We start from the raw sequence: 24,211 nt of genomic DNA, 5'->3' as shown, positions 1-24,211 counted from the left end.
TGTGTGGTTTTGAGTGAGTTTCTTAATCCTGAGTTCTAATTTGATTGCACTGTGGTCTGAGAGACAGTTTGTTGTGACTTCTGTTCTTTTACATTGGCTGAGGAGTGCTTTACTTCCAACTGTGTGGTCAATTTTGGAATGAGTGCGATGTGGTGCTGAGAAGAATGTATATTCTGTCAATATGGGGTGGAGAGTTCTGTACATGTCTGTTAGGTCTGCTTGGTGTGGAGCTGAGTTCAAGTCCTGGATGTCCCTGTTAACCTGTCTCGTTGATGTGTCTCATATTGACAGTGGGTTTTAAAGTTTCCCATTATTATTGTGTGGGAGTCTGTCTTTTAAATCTCTAAGGACTTGGTTTATGAATCTGGGTGTGCCTGTATTGGGTGCATATATATTTAGGATAGTTAGCTCTTCTTGTTGAATTGATCCCTTTACCATTATGTAATGGCCTTCTTTGTCTCTTTTGTTGGTTTAAAGTCTGTTAGGATTGCAAGCCCTGCTTTTTTTTTTTTTTTTTTGCTGTTTGGTTGGTAGATCTTCCTTCATCCCTTTATTTTGAGCCTATGTGTGTCTCTGCGTGTGAGATGTGTCTCCTGAATACAGCACACTGATGGGTCTTGACGCTTTATCCAATTTGCCAGTCTGTGTCTTTTAATTGGGGCATTAGGCCATTTACATTTAAGGTTAATATTGTTGTGTGTGTATTTTATCCTGTTATTATGATGTTCGCTGGTTGTTTTGCCTTTTAATTGATGCAGTTTCTTCCTCGCATCAGTGGTCTTTATAATTTGGCATGTTTTTGCAGTGGCTGGTACCGGTTGTTCGTTTCCATGTTTAGTGCTTCCTTCAGGAGCTCTTGTAAGGCAGGCCTGGTGGTGACGAAATATCTCAGCATTTGCTCATCTGTAAAGGATTTTCTTTCTTCTTCACTTATGAAGCTTAATTTGGCTGGATATGAAATTCTGGGTTGAAAATTCTTTTCTTTAGGAATGTTGAATATTGGCCCCCACTCTCTTCTGGCTTGTAGAGATCTGCTGTTAATCTGACGGGCTTCCCTTTGTGGGTAGCCCGACCTTTCTCTCTGGCTGCCCTTAACATTTTTTCCTTCATTTCAACCTTGGTGAATCTGACAATTATGTGTCTTGGGTTTGCTCTTCTCAATAAGTATCTTTGTGGCATTCTCTGTATTTCCTGAATTTGAATGTTGGCCTGCCTTGCTAGCTTGGGGAAGTTTTCCTGGATCATATCCTGAAGAGTGTTTTCCAACTTGGTTCCATTCTCCCCATCACTTTCAGGTACACCAATCAAATGTAGATTTGGTCTTTTCACATAGTCCCAGGTTTCTTGGAGGCTTTTTTCGTTTCTTTTTACTCTTTTTTTTCTAAACTTTTCTTCTTGCTTTATTTCATTTATTTGATCTTCAATCACTGATACCCTTTCTTCCACTTGATCGAATCGGCTATTGAAGCTTGCGCATCACATAGTTGTCATGCCATGGTTTTCAGTTCCATCAGGTCATTTAAGGTCTTCTCTACACTGTTTATTCTAGTTAGCCATTCGTTTAATCTTTTTTTCAAGGTTTTTAGCTTCCTTGTGATGAGTTCGAACATCCTCCTTTAGCTCGGAGAAGTTTGTTATTACCGACCTTCTGAAGCCTACTTCTGTCAGCTTGTCAAAGTCATTCTCTGTCCAGCTTTGTTCCATTGCTGGTGAGGAGCTATGATCCTTTGGAGGAGAAGACACTCTGGCTTTAAAAATTTTCAGCTTTTCTGCTCTGCTTTCTCCCCATCTTTGTGGTTTTATCTACCTTTGGTCTTTGATGTTGGTGACCTACAGATGGGGTTTTTTTTGTGTGGATGTCCTTTTTGTTGGTGTTGATGCTATTCCTTTCTATTTGTTAGTTTTCCTTCTAACAGTCAGGTCCCTCAGCTGCAGGTCTGTTGGAGTTTGCTGGAGGTCCACTGTAGACCCTGTTTGCCTGGGTATCACCAGTGGAGGCTGCAGAACAGCAAATATTGCAGAACAGCAAATATTGCTGCCTGAACCTTCCTCTGGAAGCTTTGTCCCAGAGGGGCACCTGGCTGTATGAGGTGTCATTTGGCCCCTACTGGGAAGTGTCTCCCAGTTAGGCTACAGGTGCGTCAGGGACAACTTAAGGAGGCAGTCTGTCAGTTCTCCAAACTATGCTGGGAGAACCACTGCTCTCTTCAGAGCTGTCAGACAGGGATGTTTAAGTCTGCAGAAGTTTCTGCTGCCTTTTGTTCAGCTATGCCCTGCCCTGAGAGGTGGAGTCTACAGAGGCAGCAGGCCTTTCAGAGTTGCGGTGGGCTCCGCCCAGTTGTAGCTTCCCCAGCCTCTTTGTTTACCTACTCAAGCCTCAGCAATGGCGTATGCCCCTCCCCCTGCCAGGCTGCTGCCTTGTAGGTCAATCTCCGACTGATGCACTAGCAGTGAGCAAGGCTCCTTGGGCGTGGGACCCGCCAAGCCAGTCGTGGGATATAATCTCCTGGTATGTCGTTTGCTAAGACCATTGGAAAAGCACAGTATTTGGGCAGGAGTGTCCCATTTTTTCCAGGTACCATCTGTCACAGCTTCCCTTGGCTAGGAAAGGGAAATCCCCGACCCCTTGCGCTTCCCGGGTGAGGCGATGCCCCGCCCTGCTTCGGCTTGCCCTCCGTGGGCTGTACCCACTGTCCAACCAGTCCCAATGAGATGAACCTGGTACCTCAGTTGGAAATTCAGAAATCACTCATCTTCTGTGTCGATTGCGCTGGAAGCTGCAGACCGGAGCTGTTCCTATTCAGCCATCTCGGAAGAGAAAAAAAAATTTTGAAGTTTTTATTTCATTTTGATTTAATTTTTTTTTTTATGGCAAGAGATAGGAGTCTAGTTTCATTCTTCTGCCTATGGATATCTAGTTTTCCCAGCAATATTTGTTGAAGAGATTGTCCTCTGCCCAACACATGTTCTTGGCACCTTTGTCAAAAGTGAGTTTACTGTAGATGTATGGATTTATTTCTGGGTTCTCTGTTCTATTCCATTAGTCTATGTGCCTGTTTTTATGCCTGTATCTTGCTGCTTTTGTTACTATAGCTCTGTAGTATAATTTGAAGTCAGGGAATATGATTCCTCCAGTTTTGTTCTTCTTGCTCAGGATAACTTTGGCTGTTCTGGGTCTTTTATGATTCCATATGAATTTTAGGATTTTTTTTTTCTATTTTTGTGAAGGATATCATTGGTATTTTGATAGGCATTACATTGAATCTGTAGATTGCTTCGGGTAGTATGGATATTTTAACAATATTGGTTTTTTCCAATCCATGAGCATGGAATATCTTTCCTTTTTGTGTGTGATGTGTCCTCTTCAATTTCTTGCATCAATGTTTTATAGTTTTCATTGTAGAGCTCTTTCACTTCTTTGATTAATTCCCAGATATTTAATTTTATGTATGGCTATTGTAAATATGATTATTGTTTAAATTTCTTTTTCAGATTGTTCAATATTGACGTATAGAAATGCTACTGATTTTTATATGTTGATTTTGTACCTGCAACTTTACTGAATTTGTTGATTAGTTCTAAGAGTTTTTTGGTGTCATCTTTAGGTTTTTCTTTCTTTTCTTTTCTTTTTTTTTTTTTTTGAGACGGAGTCTTACTGTGTTGCCCAATCTAGAGTGCATTGGCGATCCTGGCTCACTACAACCTCCGCTTCCTGGGTTCAAACAATTCTCTGCCTCAGTCTCCTGAGTAACTGGAATTACAGGTGCCCACCACCATGCCCAGCTAATATTTTTGTATTTTTAGTAGAGACAGGGTTTCATCATCTTGGCCAGGCTGGTCTTGAACTCCTGACCTCATGATCCAGCTGCCTTGGCCTCCGAAAGTGCTGGGATTACAGGCGTGACCTACCACGCCCGGCCTTCTTTAGGTTTTTCTAAAAGATCGTATCATATGCAAACAAGGATAATTTGAGTTCTTCCTTTCCAATTTGGATGCTCTTTATATCTTTCTCTTGTCTGATTGCTCTAGATAAGACTTCCAGTACTATGTTGAGTAACAGTGGTGAAAGTGAGCATCCTTGTCTTGTTGCAGATCTTAAAGGAAAAGCTTTCATTTTTTTCCCCATTCAGTATGATACTAGCTGTGGGTCTTTCATATATAGCTGTGATTGTGTTGAGATATGTTCCTTCTATACCCAGTTTTTTTAGGGTTTTTATTATGAAGGAATGTTGAATTGTATCAAATACTTTTTCAGTGTCAATTGAAATAATATGGTTTTTATCTTTCATTCTGTTGATATGTTGTATTACATTGACTGATTTGCATATGTTGAACCATCCTTGCATTCCTGAGATGAATCCCACATGATCATGATGAACAGTGTTTTTAATGTGTTGTTGAATTCAGTTTGCTAGTTTGCTAGTACTTGGTTGAAGATTTTTGCATCTATGTTCATCAGAGATATTGGTTTGCAATTTTCTTTTATTGATGTGTCTTTGGGTTTTTTTTGTTTTGTTTTGTTTTGAGACAGAGTCTCACTGTGTCACCTAGGCTGTTGTGCAGTGTCATGATCTCAACTCACTGCTCTGCCTCCTAGGTTCAAGTGATTCTCATGCCTCAGCTTCCCAAGTAGCTGGGATGACAGGCATGTGTCACCACACCTGGTTAATTTTTGTATTTTTAGTGGAGATGGGGTTTCATCATGTTGGTCAGGCTGGTCTTGAACTCCTGACCCCAAGCAATCCGCCCATCTCAGCCTCCCAGAGTGCTGAGTTTACAGGTATGAGCCACTGCACCCAGCCATGTCTTTGGTTTTGATGTCAGGGTGATACTGGCCTTGTAGAATGAGTTTGTAAATACTCCCTTCTCTATTTTTTTTTTTGGAATAGTTTGAATGGGATTGGTATTAGTTCTTTAAATGTTTGGTGGAATTCAGCAGTGAAGCCATCGGGTCTCAAGCTTTTCTTTGCGGGGAGACTTTATTATGGCTTTGATCTTATTGTTATTGGTCCATTTCAGTTTTTGATTTCTTCGTGGTTCAATCTTGGTAGGTTGTATGTGTCTGCAAACTTATCCATTTCTTCTAGGTTTTCTAATTTATTGGCAGATAGTTGCTCATAGTAGTCTCTAATGATCCTTTGAATTTCTGAAGTATCGGTTATTTCCTTTTTAATCTCTAATTTTATTTATTTGAGTCTTCTCTTGTTTTTTTCTGAGTTAGCCTAGCTAAAGATTTGTTGATTTTATCTTTTCAAAAAACCAATTTTTCATTTTATTGAATTTTTAATAATTTTCTTGTTTCAGTTTCATTTATTTCAGCTCTGATCTCTGATTTCTTCTACTAATTTTGGGTTTGGTTTGTGCTTGCTTTTCTAGTTCTTTAAGATGCTTGCTAGGTTGCTTATTTGCAGTTTTTCTACTTTTTTTTTTTTTTTTGATGCAGACCTTTACTGCTGTAAGCTTTCCTCTTAGTGTACTGCTTTTGCTGTATCCCATAGGTTTTGGTTGTTGCCTTTTCATTTTCATTTGTTTTAAGACATTTTTAAACTTCCTTCTTAATTTCTTTATTGACTCGCTGGTCATTTAGGAGTATACTGTTTAATTTTCGTGTGTTTGTGTAGTTCGTCTTGTTACTGATTTCTATTTTTATTCCATTGTGGTCGGAGAAGATACTTGCTGTTATTTCCATTTTTTTAAAATTTAAACATTTGTTTTGTGGCCTAACATATGTTCTACCCTTGAGAGTGTTCCATATGCTGACAAAAAGAATGCATCTTCTGGAGCCATTGGATGAAATGTTCTGTAAATATCTGTTAGGTCCAGTTGGTCCATACTGGAGATTAAATCCAATATTACTTTGTTCATTTTCTGTCTGGGAGAGCTGTACCATGATGAAAGTGGGGTGTTGAAGTCTCCAGCTTATTATTGTATTGTGGTCTGTATCTCTCTTTAGCTCTAATAATATATGCTTTATGTATCTGGGTGCTCCAGTGTTGGGTGCATATATATCATTGTTATGTCCTCTTGCTGAATTGACCTCTTTATTATTATATTAATGACCTCCTTTGTCTTCTTTTATGGTTTTAGTCTTGAAATCTATTTTATCTGATATAACTACTGTTCTTTTTTCATTTTCATTGGCATGGAATTTCTTTTTCCATCCCTTTATTTTCAGTCTATATGTGTCTTTATAAGTAAAGTGTATTTCTTCTAGGCAGCAGATGGGACTTTTTTTTTTTTAATCCATTCAATATTATTATTCATAAGAATTTACTACTGCTATTTTGTTATTTGTTTTCTAGTTTTGTTGTCTTCTCTCCCTCCCTCCTTTCTCCTTACCCTCTTTCCTGATTCCCTGACCTCCTTTCTGGGTTCCTTTTTATTTTATGTGAATCTGTTGTGTGTATCTGTTTTTGATTTGAGGTTACCATGAGGCTTGTAAATAACACCTTACAACTCATTATTTTAAACTGATGAAAACACTGATTGCAAACTAACAGGCAAAGAAAAAACTCTGTACTTTAACTGCATTCCCCCCAGCTTTTCAACTTTTTATTGTTTGTATCTTATTGTACTATATCAGGAAACGTTGTTATAGTTATTATTTTTGATAAGTTCATCTTGTAGTCTTCCTACTCAAGATACGAGTCATTTACACACCACAATTACAGTGTTATGGTCTGTATTTTTCTGTGTATTTACCAGTGAGTTTTGTACCTTCGGATAATTTCTTATTGCTCATTAGTGTCCTTTTCTTTCAGATTGGAGAACTTCCTTGAGAATTTCTTGTAGGATAGATCAGGTGTTGAAATTTCTCAGCTTTTGTTTGTCTGCGCAAGTCCTTATTTCTCCTTCTTGTTTGAGGGATATTTTCATTGCATATACTATTCTAAGATAAAAGTTTTTTCCTTAAGCCCTTTAAATATATCATACCACTGTCTTGTGGCCTATAAGATTTCCAGTGAAAAGTCTGTTGCCAGATATATTGGAACTCCATTGTATGTCGTTTCTTTTCACTTGCTGTTTTGAGGACCCTTTCTTTATCCTTGACCTTTGGAAATTTGATTATTAAATGTCTTGGGGTAGTCTTATTCGGGTTAAATCTGCTTGGTGTTCCATAACCTTCTTGTACTTGGATATTGTTACCTTTCTCTTGGTTTGGGAAGTTCTGTTACTATCTCTTTGAGTAAATTTTCTGCCCTAACCTCTCTCTCTACCTCTTTTTTAAGGCCAATAACTCTTAGATCTGCCCTTTCAAAGCTGTTTTCTAGTTTTTATAGGTGTGCTTCGTTCTTTTCATTCTTTTTTCTTTTTTCTCCTCTGATTGTGTATTTTCAAGTGGCCTGTCTTCAATTTCACTAATTCTTTTGCTTGATCAGTTCTGCTATTGAGAGACTGTGATGCATGCTTCAATTTTTTTTTTTTTTTTTTTTTGAGATGGAAAAAAGTAAAGCTGGATCCTCTCTCGTGCCTTACTCTGTCGCCCAGCTGGAGTGCAGTGGTGCAATCTCAGCTCACTGCAACCTCTACCTCCCAGGTTCAAGCGATTCTCCTGCCTCAACCTCCTGAGTAGCTGGGATTACAGGTGTGCGCCACCATGCCCGGCTAATTTTTGTATTTTTAGTAGAGATGGGGTTTCATCATGTTGGCCAGGCTGGTCTTGAACTCCTGACCTGAAGTGATCTGCCCACGTTGGCCTCCCAAAGTGCTGGGATTATAGGTGTGAGCCATCTGCCGGCCTCATTCTTCAATTTGTTAATTGAAGTTTTCAACTCCAGAATTTCTGCTTGATTTTTAAAAAACATTTTAATCCCTTTGTTAAATGTATTTGATAGTATTCTCAATTTTTCTCTGTGTTATTTTGAATTTCATTCAGCTCCTGAAAATAGTTTTTTTAAATTCTCTATCTGAAAGGTCACTATCTGTCACTCTGGGATTGGTCCCAGGTGCCTTATTTAGTTTATTTGGTGAGGTCATGTTTTCTTGAATGGTCTTGATGCTTGTGGATGTTCATTGATGTCTGGGCATTGAAGAGTTAGGTATTTGTTATTATCTTTGCTGTCTGGGCTGGTTTGTACCCATCCTTCTTGAGAAGGCTTTGCAAATATTCAAAGGAAATTGAGTGTTTTGATCTAAGTCTTTTGTCACTGCAATGTAAACGTTCCTTTTTATATGAAGAGTTTTAGGGCCATTCACAATGGCTCACGTCTGTAATCCCAGCACTTTGGGAGGCCAAGGCAGGTGGATCACCTGAGGTCAGGAGTTCGAGACCAGCCTGGCCAACATGGTGAAACCCCGTCTCTACTAAAAATACAAAAATTAGCTGGGCGTGGTGGTACATGTCTGTAATCCCAGCTACTCGGGAGGCTGAGGCAGGAGTATTGCATGAACCCGGAAGGCAAAGGTTGCAGTGAGTGGAGATCGTGCCACTGCACTCCAGCCTGGATGGCAGAGTGAAACTCTGTCTCAAAAAAAAAAAAAGAGGTTTTTTTTTTTTGTTTTGTTTTGTTTTTTTTTTTGAGATGCATTCTCACTCTGTCACCCAGGCTGGAGTGCAGTGTCATGATCTCGGCTCACTGCAACCTCCGCCTCCCAGGTTCAAGCTATTCTTCTGCCTCAGCCTCCCAAGTAACTGGGTCTACAGGTGCATGCCACCATGCCTGGCTAATTTTTGTATTTTTAGTAGAAATCAGGTTTCACCATATTGGCCAGGCTGGTCTTGAACTCATGACCTTGTGATCTGCCCACATCGGCCTCCCAAAGTGTTGGGATTACAGGCGTGAGTCACTGCGCCTGGTCAAAAAAAGAGTTTTAAAAAACACTTTGTATTAGTTCATTCTTGCATTGCTATAAAGAACTACCTGAGAATGGGTAATTTATAAAGAAAAGAGGTTTAGTTGGCTCACAGTTCCACAGTCTGTACAGGAAGCATGACTGGGGTGGGGGCTTAGGAAACTTACAGTCATGGCAGAAGGCAAAGAGGAAGGAGAAATGTTTTACATGGCTGGAGCAGGAGTAAGAGAGAGCAAAGTGGGGGGGTGCTACACACTTTCATAAACAGACAGATCTTGTGATAATTCACTCACTATTACGAGAACAACAAGGGGGAAATCTGCCTCCATGATCCAATCACCACCCACAAGGCCTCTCTTCCAACACTTGGGATTACAGTTCAGCATGAGCTTTGGGCAGGGACACAGACCTAAACCGTATCACACTTTGGTCTGTGTTTAAAATATTTCCCCCGATTTGTCATTTACTTTTTGACCCTCTTTAATGTTTTTTGGTAGTACTAACATTATAAATTTTTATATAAGTAAATTTATTAATGTCTTCTTTATGGTTTCTGAATATTTATGACATGCCTTAAAAGATTTTTCCCACTGCAAAACAATAAGAAAATACTACACATGTTGTTTGCTTTCTTTTTTTTTTTTTTTTTTTTTGAGACAGAGTCTCGCTCTGTCGCCTAGGCTGGAGTGCAGTGGCATGATCTTGGCTCAGTGCAAGCTCCACCTCCCGGGTTCACGCCATTCTCCTGCCTCAGCCTCCCACGTAGCTGGGACTACAGGTGCCTACCAACACACCCGGCTAATTTTTTGTATTTTCAGTAAAGACGGGGTTTCACCGTGTTAGCCAGGATGGTCTTGATCTCCTGACCTCGTGATCCACCGGTCTCAGCCTCCCAAAGTGTTGAGATTACAGGCGTGAGCCACCACGCCCGGCCACATGTTGTTTTCTTTTTGTTGTTGCTTGTATTACTTTACTTTTTACATTGATATCTTGTTTTGGTCTGGAATTTATATTGGAGTAAGGCACGAGAAAGGATCCAGCTTTATTTTTTCAGGTAGCTTGAGAGATGCCCCAATTTTGTTTATAGGCTGGTCCAATTTTTTCCTCATTGATTTGAGTTGTTAGAATTGAATATTGATTGGAAGGTCATCTCTTCTGTTTCTCAAGAAATGCACAGTTTTTCTAGAACTACTTGATACAGTATGTAGCTAATGAGCACTTGAAATGTGACTAGTTTGACTTGAGATATGGTTTTACGTGTAAAATATACACTGCATTTCAAAGGCTTAGTTTTTTTAAAATGTAGAGAACCTCATTAATAATTTTGTTTGCATGTTAAAATAACTTTGTGGAGATACTGGATTAAAAAGATATTAAAATTAACTTCACCAGTTTCTTTTTACCTTTTAAAATATATATACTGGAAAATTTTTAATTACATATGTGAGTTATATTACATTTCTGTTAAACAGTGCTTCTCTAGAACAAAGGTCAACAAACTACTTGTTTTTGTATGGCCTGTGAGCTTAAGGATTTTTTTTACATCTTTAAGGAATTATGTGTGGCACACACATCTCTTTACAGAAAACGTATGTTGACTCCTCCAAAATAGCCCACAGAATTGCTCATTTTGCTTTGAGACATCCAGTGACAAAGGGACGCAGTTTATTTCAGAAGAAGTCTTTATATTTGTAGACCTAGTTAGTTAGTAAATGTTTCCCTCTATTGTATCAAATGCTTCCCTGAAATCTATACTCCTTGGTCAATGATGTCTTATGAAGTAAGACAGAATAAGTCATCATTGTCACATCTAACTCTAGGTACTTAAAGGACTATCAGTTTCTCTTTCCAAGCTAAATATTTTTATTTTCTAAGTTATAGGTTATGTCTAATAGTTTCTGGATCAGCATTCTTCTTTTCTGCCTTCTTTGTGTATATGCCGTGTTTTATAACATCCTACTTAAATTGTTAACTGAGAATTGGAAAGCACGTTAGGGTTTTTCAGAGCAGTATGGAGTTTAGCACCTCTATAGCCTCCACAGATAGCTCTTGGTACACTCCAAAATAGCAGCATTAAATATAGAACTGTAGTACATTGCAGTATATTAGTGCTGGTGCACTAATTTTTATAGCTGAGGTTAGGTGTTGAGATGGACCAGTGAGAGCTATGCCAAGAAGAGAATCTGATCTCCTAATTCTGGTCTTCAGGCTTGCATCCTCAGAGAGCAGATTGTCTTCTTGGTGATTGGGGTCAGGGAAGATAAATAATTATTAGACTATTGGCTCCTGTTGTGTCTTGCTCTCAGCTAAAGTCTGAAGGTTGATGACCTATTTGGGGAGAGCCTAAAGAAATTTGATGTTATTCCAATGTTAGGAATATCTACATTGTTCACCTCAAACTATTTGGTGCCTTCTTAATAATGCCCCTTCTTGCTGATAATAATTTTTCTTAGGTCACCTCACATTGGCCATTAGGTAAAGTTTGTTTGGCTGTATTAGGCTTATGTGTAACTAGAAAGGAAAACATGAACCATCCACTATTGAGCCCTTTAGCCTTTCTCTCAGATAGTATATATGTAATGAAATAGAATCATCTGTTCATCTGGCAAGTTTACCTTGGTGCAGATTTGAAGTAGGGTTTGTAAAAACATGACTGTTTTCAATGGATTGTTGAGAGTTTAATATTCACATAGATAGACCTCAGTTGGTGGCAAAAAAAAAAAAAAAAAAAAAAAAAGCCACAAAGGGAAAGAATGGCCAGGTGACCAGATACATGGACTGTCTCATTGCATGTTTTTGAATTAGCGGAGTGGGAAGCCATGCAGACTTCAGCTCTTTCAGCACAAGGGCCATTAAGACATTTAATGACCCATTGAGGATATACAGAGCCTTATGGATCAGTTTGTCTGTGGACCACGAGTAAGGAAATGCTTGTTGCCCTTCAGAGCACCACTGAGACCATGGAAGGCAAAGGCAGGCATAAAAGTCACATTGTTTGTTTTCATGATTTGGTCCTGGACCTCACAAACTTATAGTCCTATGGGGGAGATAAGAAATTAATCAGATAGTCACAAAAGTAAACATGATTACAAACTGGTAAGTTCTCTGAAGGAAAAATAGAGTGCAGTAGAGACTCTAAAAAGGGGGCATCAGTTCAGATTGGGAGTGTGGAGAGAGCTTGTTTGAGAAAATGGCATTTAAGCAGACCTGAAAATTGAGGAGTTAGCTAGAACATGTAGGGAAGCAAATTCCAAACAGAGGACTATCATACAGGGAGAACTAAGTATGAAAAAAGGCTTTTGGGCCTTTGGAGAAATGAAGGAAGTGTGGCTGTAATTTGTTTTTTGCTTGTTTGTTTGGAGACAGGGCCACACTCTGTCACCCAGGCTAGAGTGCAGTAGTACAGTCATGGCTCACTGCAGCCTTGACTTCCTGAGCTCAAGCAATCCTCCTGCCTTAGCCTCCTGAGTAGCTGCACTCACTACCATGCCTGGCTTATTTTTTATTTTTATTTTTTTGTGGAGACAGGGTCTTGCTCTGTTGCCTGGGCTGTTCTCAAACTCCTGGGCTCAAGTGATCCTCTCAGTTCAGCCTCCCAAATTGTTGGGATTACAGGCGTGAGCTACCATGCCCAACAGGGATGTTGTGAGGTAGAAGAAAAATGGAAGAAAGAGCCTTAAAGAAGGATTTTTTTTCTCCTGAATTGATCTAGTCTCCCAGAGAGAGTAGATATGAAGGCCCTCTTGTCAGTTACATGATCCCAATATTTTCTATTGTTATTCTAATTCTAGACCTTAGTATTATAATGAAGTAGTAGAACCAGAACAAAGCAATCTGGTTCTCTTTGAACATGTTATTTTATAAACAATAAGAATAATCCCAACAGAACAGCAGAACCATCCCAGCAGAACTAACCATCATCAGCTTTCTATCTCCTTCCAGTCCTTTTGTTATGTAGGTCATAGGAGTTTGTTATATAGATTATTTGGTCACCCAGGTATTAAGCCTAGTGCCCATTAGTTATTTTTCCTGATCCTCTCCCTCCTCCCACCCTTCCCCCTCCGATATGTGCCAGTGTCTGTTGTTCCCCTCTATGTGTCCATGTGTTCTCATCATTTAGCTCCCATGTATAAGTGAGAACATGTGGTATTTGGTTTTCTGTTCACTCCTTTGCTAAGGATAATAGCCTCCAGCTCCATCCATGTTCCTGTAAAGGACATGATCTTGTTCTTTTTAATAATTGCATACTATTCCATGGTATATATGTACCATGTTTTCTTTATCCAGTCTACCATTGATAGACATTTAGGTTGATTCCATGTCTTTGCTATTGTGAATGGTGCTGCAGTGAACATACATGTGCATGTATCTTTATAATAGAACTATTTATGTTCCTTTGAGTTTATACCCAGTAATGGGTTTGCTAGGTCAAATGGTAGTTGTTTTTAGGTCTTTGAGGAATTGCCACACTGTTTTCCACAATGGCTGAACTAATTTACACTCCCACCAGCAGTGTATAAACATTCCTTTTTCTGTGCAACCTCAGCAGCTCCTGTTATTTTTTGACTTTTTAATAATAGCCATTCTGACTAGTGAGATGGTATCTTATTGTGGTTTTGATTTGTATTTCTCTAATGATCAGTGATATTGAGCTTTTTTTCATATGTTTGTTGGCTGTATGTGTGTCTTCTTATGAAAAGTGTCTGTTCATGTCCTTTGCCAACTTTTTAATGGAACTATTTTTTTTTTCCTGTAAATTTGTTTAAGTTCCTTATAGATGCTGGATATTAGACCTTTGTCAAATGCATAGTTTGCAAAAATTTTCTCCCATTCTGTAGGTTGTCTGTTCACTCTTTTGATAGTTTCTTTTGCTATGCAGAAGCTCTTTAGTTTAATTAGTTCCCAATTTTCATATTTTTAAAGAGGCCACCTTTCAAGGAGTTTGTACCATAACTGACTTGCTTTTTGGTCATCTAGGCCGAGCTTATCCAATCTGTTGCCTGCAGGCCACATGCAGCTCAGGAAAAATTTGTATATTTTCTTAAAGCATCATGATTTTTTTGTGTGTGATTTTTTTTTTAAGCTCATCAGCTATCATTAGTGTTACTATATTGTATGTGTGGCCCAAGACAATTATTCTTCAAGTGTGGCCCGGGGAAGCCAAAAGATTGGATGCTTCTGAAGGGCTATTAGAAATGATGCTTCTGTTGATATATTTTTGTACATGGCCTTCTCTTTCAGATTATTTTCTGTAGGATAAATTTTTTGAAGGTTACTTAACCACAGTTAAAATAAATGAAAATATTAATGACTCCAGATTTGCTATTATTTGGCTTCCCAAAGCAATTTTCTTTATGCAGTTTTTGCCAGTTTGGACATCTGTATCAAATGTTGTGCTTAGTTTCAAGTCAGATAAATAGTGTGCTGTGGTTGTGAACTTACCTTTTTGCTTCTGTGTTTGGCGTATAGTGCACCCTTGAAGAAGCCAGGGGCCGCATTAGTATGAGTCTTGTACTTGAAGTGTTTTAAATCTTTTTCTCTTAGGTCTCATCTGTTGAATTTTGGGTATTTTCTAACATTATCTCCTATCATTCTCTCCCTTACCCACTATGGCCACACTGACTACTTTGCTATTCTTTGAACAAGACAACTGAGGCCTCTGAGGGCCTTAGTACTTCCTTTTATCTGAAACCCTCTTTCTCCACATTTCTTTGTTTGTTTTGAGACAGTCTCGCTTTGCTGCCCAGGCTGGAGTGCAATGGCACAGTCTTGGCTCACTGCAACCTCCACCTTCTAGGCTCAAGCTATTCTCATGCCTCAGCCTCCCAAGTAGCTGGGATTATACATGTGTGCTACCACATCTGGCTAATTTTTAGTATTTTTTAGTGGCGATGGGTCTCACCATATTGCCCAGGCTGGTCTCGAACTCTTGACCTCAGATGATTCACCTGCCTCGGCCTCCCAAATTGCTAGATTTACAGGCGTGAGCCACTGCACCCGGCCTTCCCCCACATTTCTAAATGGAGCACTTTCTCACTTAGACACTGCCCAAATGTCTAGCCCCTGTATCCTCTTTTTCTGTATTCCTCTTACTCGCATTTTCTTTCTGTCTACTTATTTATTTAGTTAGTAGAGATGGGGTCCAGGCTGGGCTTGAACTCCTGGCTTCAAGCAGTCCTCCTGCCTTGGCCTCCCAAAATGCTAGGACTACAGATGTGAGTCACCATGCCTGGCCAATTTATTTCTTTTTAACCTTAATTTTATTTTTCTTTAAAATGCTGATTATGACCTGAAAAGATCAGATGTGTTTTTCTGACTTTTTACCAGACTGCAATGTAAGTTTTATGAGCACAGGGAATTTTTTTATATTTTGTTCACTGCTCTGTACCAAGTAGTTTGCGTACTTGGCTCAGTGACCTTCAGGTATCTATTAAATGAATGAATTGTATCCTGGCAAATGATGAGTTCATTACTTGATCAGAAAGTAGAACCCAGCACATTTTAGAGCTGGAAAGTTCCTCAAAGATTGTCTCATTCTAGTGCAACCTTTATTTTAAACTGAGACTGAAAGAGGTGAAGCATCTTTTCATAAGAACACGCAGCTTTTATTAGACATACTTGAACCTGACAGACCAATAGTTTATACTATTTTACCCGGTGGATAATAAAGTTATTTTTATTTGTTTTGCCGCTGTTTATGATTTGTGGAAAAGGAGGACAGGTTTAAGCTATATAATCTGATAGATAATGCTGTTATTTACAAGGCTGGATTTTATATTAAAATTAGCATCTTAAGCTATATGACCCAAGGTACATTTTAACATTTGAAAACGAAAGTGGTCCTTGGCTTTTTCCTGAGCCTTCGTGTTCTGTTTGTCATACTCACATAGCTGGAGTATTTCCAAAGAGGTGGTTTACACTGGGGCTGTAGGTTTGAGCTGCCCTTTAGCCATAACTTAACCATGGAATTCTGCCTCCTGGATAATACCACACTATTTCTGGACATGGGTGAACTGCTTGGTAGATGAGTTATTTGACTGTAAGGATAAGTTCTTTTGTGCTACCTCAAATCAGAGGTGTGGTTATGAGTGACAAGGGGAGTCCAAGGACAGGAGCTATAATATAACCAGGTATCATGGAGGCTGTACTAGGGTGTGACAAACTGCAGGGATTTGAACAGTGGAAGTTACTAATTATCCATTGTAATCTCCCACCATTGTCATGACTCAGTTTGTATAGTTTTCATATTTCTAGTTAAATTCCAGAGAGAGGGAATTTGATTGACCCAGTTCATCTTTTAACACCTAGCTGTGACATAGGTCATCCTAATGATAGGGCCCTAGAATCCTTGACTACTTAGTAAAAGAAGTTATAGGGCCAGGTGTAGTGGCTTATGACTGTAATCCAAGTACTTTTGGAGGCCGAGGCAGGTAGATCACTTGAGCCCAGGAGTTCAAGACCAGTCTGGGAAACATGGTGAAATGCCATCTCTACAAAAAATGCAAAAAATTAGCTGGGCATGATGACATATGCCTGTAGTCCCAGCTACTTGGGAGCTGAGGTGGGAGGATCACCTGTGCCTGGGGAGGTAAAGAGGCTGCAGTAAGCCAAGATTGTGCCACACTACACTCCAGCCTGGGCAACCGAGTGAGACCCTGTCTTAAAAAAAAAGAAAAAGAGAATTCTGTTTCCTTTAGCATGCAGCTGTGAATGTGGCCACTAGGGGATAAGATGGACATGACAAGCTTGAAGATAGATAGCATAACCTCCCTCATTGCCCACTGGGAGAATATCACATCTCCAAAGTTGCTGTCACTGGAGCTACCAAAAAATATTTATCCACCCTGAGCCTTCTACCCCTTGTTCTGCACTAAGAGCTGATCCTGATACTGCAATAGCCTCACCTTTCATAGTGGGACAGAGAATATGAGCCCAGGGAAAGGAGCTGGCTTCTGCTGTTCAATGAGCACAGCTATGCTACCATTGTTGAGGCCTCTTGGGCAAAGGCAATGATGGCAGCCAGCTACAGATATTGTACAGGAGTTTGGCCATCTGGCTCTGAAACTGTTTTCAGAAGCCAATGATGCTGGCAGTGGAATGGAGGAGGCTGTCATTCTCAGCTTACCGGGCAGCTTACAGTGTTAGCTTCAGCAGTCTAGGGGCACAGGGTCCAGGTGAACAGAAATAATAGGCACACAGCTTTATACAAGAGTGACCAAACCCTTGTGCACTAATGATTCCCACTCACTTTTAGAAAAGTTTGTATTCCTGAATGGCTATTTCTACTGGTGATTCTGTACATCCTCTGCACTGCTTGGCTAGCTTGCCCTCTTGGTCCTCTTGACCTCTTGATCCTCTTGACTAAGGTCGTGTAGTTGTGGAAGTTTATGCAGTACCAGCATGGTTTGTGAACCTGGCACAAGCCAGGCCACATACTATTCGGATTGAACACAAGCCAGGTAGCTAAGGAGATACTGCTTGAGGAACAAGGAAGAGGAATCTACTTTGAGCGGGCAAAAACAGGCCATTGTGGAGCTGCAGTGGGCTGCAGTGTAGCATTTATTTCTTCTTCCTTCAACTTGTCTAAATCTCGCTTTGGAAAGGAAAGTTTTCAAACTTCACATTTTTTCCCTTGTAGCATAACTTGAATGGAAATAAGTCAGTGTTGTTTTAGGCCAGATTCCAAGTTTTTCCACCTTCTGAGTTATGTAAACTGATCAAGTTGGGAAGCCAAGGGTTTTAGCCTGTATTTAACCTTTTGCAGTTTGTCATCTTTTGAGTAACATTCTGTCTTCCTTTAAAAAAAAAAAAAATCAGGTCCTGGCTTATAGTGCTCACACTGTTTGGTGATTTATGAATCTTATATTTTAATATTTTACTTGATTGTGGTTTTCATACCCAGGAAGGATTTTTTTGTAAAAACATGGAAACTGCATTGTGTGATAGCAAGGGTGGGCTTTGTGTTTTGTTTTGTTCTGTTTTGACAGATGGAGTTCATCTATCTTTGCTTTTAAAAGCTTAGCACACTCTCAGTTTACACTTTTATAAACACTTGTCTCTTCTGCATTGTATTGAAGATGAACTATAAAGTTAGTCTTTGCTTTCAAAGCATTTATAGTTTGAGGGACTGTACAGAAAGAAGTCATTAGGAATATATAGGCCACAGGACAAAGCTTCAGCAGCCACATAAATAACATAAACATCTTGTTCAAGATCACATAAGTACACACTGTGCTATGAGCAGGCAGAGGTGATGGGGTGGGGGAAATGCTTTTTTAGTTCAGAGAAGTCATAACTCCTCCTGATGAGAACTTTTTTTGAGGAAAAAATAGACTTTAGGAACTGAAATGGAAGATGGAAATTTGGCAGACTGAGGCAGAGAGGATGTTTTAGAAGAGGGTATGGCTTGTTTTGGGACTTGCTGACAGTAGTTAGATAGGGCTAAGGCTATGAGCAGGTGAGACCAAGAGAGGATATGTTAATTGAAGAGTTAGGAATGGGAAGCCAGCTGGGAGGGTCTGGTGAAATTTTTTGAAAACTGAGACCAAAGACCTGGGTTGTCTTTCAAAAAAGAGAATGGCCCCATTTTAGTCTTGAGAAGAGTGGCACAGAAAAAACTAATTTGAAACAGCATTAAGAACTGATCAGAGGAATGTTAAAGTCCAGGGAGGAGAAGAAATGAGACTATCAAAGCTCAGGCAGTATATGCACAAGGCCAGACTAAAGCTTCATCTGTCTATAGGAGAGCATCACCTGGATTGAAACAGAGTTCCCTGGTTGTTTGCTGACTGAGGGATCGTAACAGGCAGTGGGGCATAAGCTAGGTTTGTGGACTCAGACATGGGCACCAGCATTTACTAGCTATATGACATTGAGCAAGTAATTTAACCTTTAAGCCTCAGTTTACTTATCTGAGTTACTACTACTCTTTGGGATGTTAAGAGGATTATGTGAGGCAGTGCGTGTAAGCACCAATACAATACTTAGGCTTATTAGGTGTTAAATAATCTTAGGATTCTTGCCTGTGGTTTAAATGTAATGCTCAATAATAATAAAATTACCCAACTAGTTTGACCAGTTCTCTCCCACACCCCAGTCTGGTCTCAGTTTCCTTGGTCAGGTGCTTGTTTGAACTGACTGTGACTAGAACTGACAGATTGGCAGACTTCACAAGGACCTCTTTATATAGGGAATGTGTGATTATGTAAACAGCAGATTTTAAGTCCAAATGCCCCAGGTCACTGCCCTGGACTGCAAGACTTTACTAAGAACACACGAAGTAGATTACCAATTTTGAACTCTGAGGTGGTTCTACTCTGCCAGCTTATTTTCTTGTCCATTCCCAACTATTCCCACCCCTGCCGCCAAACAACACACCCACAAAGAAAGTTACTAGTGTCACAGAAAACACAAAACAGGCTAGAATCAAGCCTCAGCCCCACACAGTAAATATTGTTAAAGAAATATGTTTAGTTTTGAATCTTAAGGGGAATGTTTAGGAATTCTTGCACTTAGGCAGTATCTATCTGCAGAGCTACCTCTACATCTTAACTTGGGTTAGTTGTTTGCCTTGGAATGTCTCCTCCGTGTTTTCAGTGTTTTCACCTGTCATACCATTAAGGTCTGGCCCCTGTGCCACCACCTACAGAAAACCTTTCCTGATTTCTCTATTCATGTCTTCTCTGAAAGTGATCTTCTTTCTGTGAAGTCCAACTTTTAAAAATATGTTTACAAAAATACTTCTTAGGATCCTTAATGCATTGTTCCTAAGTTAGAGTTCTCTGTGTATTTATGCTATACTATCTTCTAGTGCTAGTGTATCAACTCCTTAAGAACAAGAATTTGCTCCTGATAGTATTCCCCTGCAGTGCATAGATTACATAAGTGTTGAGTAAATCTTGGAGATCAGGTATCCTCATTCGAGAGGAAAATGAATAAGAGATCCAGTTCAGAGACCTACAGTGAATGCTCTCCGCTGCAGGCAGGGATTGATGAGCTGCTTCAACTCTTCCCACCCACCACTCTCAATCCTATAATGAACTCTGCTCACTGTTCTCCAAGTGAGCCGACCCTTTGGCCTTTCCATGCCTTGGCCTGTGCACCTTCCTGAACTTGGAATGCCCTTACTTTCTGGAAAAGTAATCGGTTGCCGGCTCAGATATGGCCTTTGCTCTTTGATGTTCCCTGATATTTGGACAAATCTGCTCCCTTTTTTCCTCCCCAGTGTCCTGTAGGACATACCTCCAACATAACACTTTTAATGTTGCTTATTAGTTATTTACAGTCTGACTTTTTCTGGGTGAGGGTTCTTCTTTGGCTTGTTCATCTTTGCAACCTCAGTACTTAGCATCAAACCTGGCACCTCCTAAATGTTTTTGGTACCCTTGAATTGAATCCAAAAAAAGTCTCCTGAGGCAAACCAGGTAAGTCCTCTGACCTGAAAGCCAGGGTCAGAGAGAATGTTCAGGACAGACTGCCTGTGCCAAAAAAAGTCTGAACTCAGGCAGCTCTGGCTAGAGCAGTGCCCTCTAGGTTTCTCTAGGAAGGTCACTGGTAATAGGAAGCCTGATTTTGTGAGAGGAGAGAGTTGCCTCTCTGTCCAGGTCATGGACCTTTCCTTCTAGGGTTGGTCTCAATCTGAAACCAGCCATTCCTTGGTCTGCCATTTTATGAATGCTACAGTGGTTCTGGGCACAGCAACACAAGCTGATTTTTTTTTTTTCCATTTGTAGTTGGTACTTGAAACAAATACATCATTAATAGTATTAGTTGATTTTAAGAACTGTTGATTCTTTAAAAAAAAAAAAAAAAAACTATACACCTCTTTTTAGAATGGGAGACCTTGTACTTTTTTTTCCACAAATTTTTATTTTGAAAAACGTCAAACCTACAAGAAAAAGCTCTAAAATATTACAGTGAACACCTATGTAGCTTTCTTCTAGATTCACCAATTGTTAGCATTTTGCCACATTTGTGCATGCATGTTCGCTCGCGCTCTCTTTCTCTTTCTCTCTCTCTCTCCCTCCCTCTCTCTCTATATATATAAAAGATTGTGAGGCAGTGCATGTAAGCACCAATATAATACTTAGGCTTATTAGGTGTTAAGTAATCTTAGCATTCTTGCCTGTGATTTAAATGTAATGCTCAATAATAATAAAATTACCCAACTAGTTTGACCAGTTCTCTCCCACACCCCAGTCTGGTCTCAGTTTCCTTGGTCAGGTGCTTGTTTGAACTGAGCCATTCCCAAAAGCCATTTAAGAGTAGGTTGTAGGCCGGACGTGGTGGCTCACGCCTGTAATTCCAGCACTTTGGGAGGCCAAGGCGGGTGGATCACGAGGTCAAGAGATTAAGAACATCCTGGCCAATGTGGTGAAACCTCGTCTCTACTAAAAATACAAAAAATTAGCTGGGTGTGGTGGCACGCACCTGTAGTCCCAGCTACTGGGGAGGCTGAGGCAGGAGAATCGCTTGAACCCTGGAGGTGGAGGTTGCGGTGAGCCGAGATTGTGCCACTGCGCTCCAGCCTGGGTGATAGCGCGCGAGACTCCATCTTAAAAAAAAAAAGAAGAGTAAGTTGTAGGCCGGGCACAGTGGCTCACGCCTGTAATCCCAGCACTTTGGGAGGCTGAGGCAGGTGGATCACCTGAGGTCAGGAGTTTGAGACCAGTCTGGCCAACATGGTGAAACATACTAATCATTGAACATACTAAAGGTTATTTCTTTTTCTTGCATATCCAGAAAACCCTCTTAATTTTATGCTTTTTCATCCAAGTCATGTACCATTTTTTTCTGAAACTAAATTAAAATACTCATTTAAAAAAAAAAAAACTAAATGCAAGTTGTTGTATCTCTTCGAGTGGATCTTGGATTTAAAAAAAAAAACAAATTGCTAAGCCGGGCACAGCAGCTCATGCCTGTAATCCCAGCGCTTTGGGAGGCCGAGGTGGGCGGATCACTAGGTCAGGAGATCAAGACCATCCTGGCTAACACGGTGAAACCCCGTCTCTACGAAAAATACAAAAAATTAGCTGGATTTTTTGTAATTTTCTGGATCTTCCTCTTGTGTCAGAAGCTATATATATATTTCCTCCTCAAAGCAGCTGCTCCAAGAACTAACTAGCCCTCTTTATCTCCCTCTAGCTGGGATAGACTAATTCCCCTCCACCCTCATCTCTCTTCTTTCAATAACACTGCATAGGTGTTAATGGCCTGGGCTCTCACCAATGAACAGAACCGTCCTTTAAGCCAGCAGCCCACAGGCAGTGGGACCCAAAGCCTCATCCCCAGTCCCCAGGGCAGAAGCCACAGAGCTGGTATTGTTTCCACTGTTTCAGGAAGAAGGAGCCAAAAGCTGACCCGCAGCACAAATCAAAGTCCAATATGGAAAGAGAATAACTGCTTCTAGTCCCAGGAGTAGGCAAGCTGTGGGCAAAAAAGTTTTTGCAGCCACCCCATCTTTAGAAACAAGGAGAAAACTAGACCCTTTTCCACTATTGTGGCCTACAAGGTACTCTACTGCTCCAAGGGGATCTGAAAGCGCAAAGGATCTAAACAAATAAGGAGAACTTTTCCCAGGCTGGAGATAAGAGTGACAAACAGAAAGATGGGTGAATGTAATAATGCATAAGAAGATGATGCTGGGAACCTCCATTCTTCATATGGGTGCCAGCCCTACAGAGGACAATACAGTAAGAACCAGGACAACCACTCCAGACTGGTATAGCTGGGGAATCTTCAGGCCTTTTCCTAGGTCCCACATCAAGTTTCAGACCCCATTCCAGGTATGATACATGAGAGGGAAGAGTGCAAACTTAGCTGTGTGGATCAGTGCTGGCCCCAGACACAGGGACTTCACGAGCTCCAAATAAAACTCAAAGTTCCCAGGGAGTAACAGGGCTGACATGCCAAAAAGAGAGGCTCCTGCACTCAAAGTAGTACCAGTGCTATGGTGGCAGATGGCCATCGCCATGGGAAGAGACCAACTATAGATAGTGACGCGGGGAGATACGGGACAGTTTAAACCTGTGTTCTTATTCCAGAACCGCTCCATCTCTTCTTTGGCCGTGGTTCCCAAAGGAACAGCATTTCTGATACAGAACTGAAGGCTAAAGTGGGCTCGGAGGCAATGTCGACCAACATGTCTCAGCAAGAGTACAGCCATCTTGGGTTCCACATTTAGTTGTTATATCTCTTTAATCTCCTTTAATTTAGACAGTTTCCTAGGTTTTTTGTCTTTTATATCATTGGAAGAGTCCATGCCCATTGTTTTATAGAATATCCTTTAATATAGTTTTTATGGGCTTTGGAGCAATTATATGTACATAGGCCTTAAATTATAGGACTAAAGCACAGGGTGACCACTTACTGCTATTAAAACAGTGTCAGACCGGGCACAGTGGCTCACACCTGTAATCTCAGCACTTTGGGAGGCCGGGGCTAGTGGATCACCTTAAGTCAGGAGTTCGACACCAGCCTGACCAACATGGTGAAACCCCATCGCTACTAAAAATGCAAAAATTAGCCGGGCGTGGTGGTGCACGCCTATAACCCCAGCTACTTGGGAGGCTGAGGCAGGAGAGTCACCTGAACCCAGGAGGCAGAGGTTGCAGTGAGCCGAGATCGCGCCATTGCACTCCAGCCTGGGCAACAAGAGCAAAACTCCGTCTCAAAACAAAAAAACTGTCAAATGGTCACTGTCACAAGGACATTTTAAAGGCAAGTTCTTTATTAGGGATATTGAAAAGTTTATCTTGACATTTTTAGATGAGATGGCATAAATTAATGGGCTCTGGAAACTGATCTGGTTTAATTCCAGATTTCATTCCTAGGTTTTAATCTGAGAATTCCCTTAACCTCTCCGAGCTTCATTTTCCTCATCTGTAAAATGGTAATAATAACAACTGTATTTACCTCATAGAGTTACTGTGAAGATAAAATGAGCTAACATGTACAATATTTATTAGCAAAGTGCCTAGAACATTGTGAGCATTTAGTACTTGATAGTTGTGGTAGTAGAGCTGTTGATAATTTGTACTAGGGATGAAGTATTAAAAAATTATAACATGAAAAATTAGGTATTTAAGAGATCAGGAACCTTTGTTTTTGAAAGGTAGCCAAGAATGTTTTAGAGGTTGTTATACTTAATGTGTTCTCAGGTATTAAAAGAAAAAAATCGGCCAGGCGTGGTGGCTTATGCCTGTAATCCCAGCACTTTGGGAGGCCAAGGCGGGTGAATCATGAGGTCAGGAGTTCCACACCAGCCTGGCCAAGATGGTGAAACCCTGTCTCTACTAAAAATACAAAAATTAGCCAGGTATGGTGGTAGGCACCTGTAATCCCAGCTACTCGGGAGGCTGAGGCAGAGAATTGCTTGAACCTGGGAGGCGGAGGTTGCAGTGAGCCAAGATCGCACCAC

At 40.4% G+C, this 24,211-nt stretch overlaps 1 protein-coding gene, 1 long non-coding RNA gene and 1 pseudogene across 17 annotated transcripts in view; 1 reads left to right on the top strand and 2 right to left on the bottom strand.

Annotated features, from left to right (window-relative positions):
- Positions 1-24,211, top strand: part of CPEB3 (cytoplasmic polyadenylation element binding protein 3) — a 242,984-nt gene that overhangs the window by 152,083 nt on the left and 66,690 nt on the right. The window lies entirely within an intron of this gene.
- Positions 1-24,211, bottom strand: part of LOC144331184 (uncharacterized) — a 57,896-nt gene that overhangs the window by 30,047 nt on the left and 3,638 nt on the right. The window lies entirely within an intron of this gene.
- On the bottom strand, positions 22,401-23,057 carry LOC698260 (succinate dehydrogenase cytochrome b560 subunit, mitochondrial pseudogene; annotated as a pseudogene).

Source organism: Macaca mulatta, chromosome 9 (genome assembly GCF_049350105.2).
Source record: "Macaca mulatta isolate MMU2019108-1 chromosome 9, T2T-MMU8v2.0, whole genome shotgun sequence".
Taxonomy (NCBI): domain Eukaryota; kingdom Metazoa; phylum Chordata; class Mammalia; order Primates; family Cercopithecidae; genus Macaca; species Macaca mulatta.
The sequence above is the reverse complement of the archived record's forward strand: the minus strand, read 5'-3'. Positions and strand labels throughout refer to the sequence as shown.